The sequence below is a fragment of the Elephantulus edwardii genome, unplaced genomic scaffold, assembly GCF_000299155.1.
Source record: "Elephantulus edwardii isolate Elephantulus edwardi_28Jun2011 unplaced genomic scaffold, EleEdw1.0 scaffold00204, whole genome shotgun sequence".
NCBI lineage: Eukaryota > Metazoa > Chordata > Mammalia > Macroscelidea > Macroscelididae > Elephantulus > Elephantulus edwardii.
The window spans coordinates 1,827,024-1,827,663 of record NW_006399954.1 but is presented as its reverse complement, the minus strand read 5'-3'; the positions used below and the strand labels follow the sequence as shown (position 1 = coordinate 1,827,663).

Here is a 640-nt window from a genome sequence, read left to right as displayed (position 1 = left end):
GCTAGGACCGGGCTGCGCCCGTGGCCGCCATGGCGGGGCCGCCGCGCTCCGGCCAATGACGGCGAGGGGGCGGTGCGCGCGCGCCTGGCCAGGCCAACCCCGGCTGCTGCCTTATAAGGCGCGCCGTCGCCATGGCAACGTGCGCTAAGTTGCAGCAGTCGTGTCAAAGTTCACTATATAGAGAGCTCAGTGAGCTGATCGCGGAGAGCCACTTCTGCCAGCCCTGGCGCCTATAAATCGCATTCCCTCTCGCGCCCCCCTTTTTAGCATATTTGATCACTTTGATTCTCTGTTCTTTTCTCTCCGCGGTGTGTGTGTGCGTGCGCGCGTGTGTGTTTTCTCCTCCTCCTCCTCCTCTCCCCGAGTTGCCTCCTTTCTCTGGGTGCCGTGCTGCCTTTTTTCCACTCTTTCATTCTTCCTCTCCGTCTTTTTCTCCCCCCTCTGCGCACGGAGAATGTGCTTCTAGGTGGTGATCGGCCCTTCCTCTCTCTCTTTTATCATTTCTCCCCCGCCGCCGGCGAGTTGACTCTTTCCCTATGTGTGTGAGGCGGCAGCAGCAGCAGCGGCTCCGGCGGCAGCAGCGGCGGCGTCAGCGGCTTCAGCGGCGGCGGCGGTGCTAGACGCACGGCTCTGGGCCCGA

The 640-nt window shown here is 62.7% G+C and overlaps 1 protein-coding gene across 1 annotated transcript in view; it reads left to right on the top strand.

The window, feature by feature from the left end:
- NR2F2 (nuclear receptor subfamily 2, group F, member 2) overlaps positions 1–640 on the top strand; it is a 12,612-nt gene that overhangs the window by 4,650 nt on the left and 7,322 nt on the right. The window lies entirely within an intron of this gene.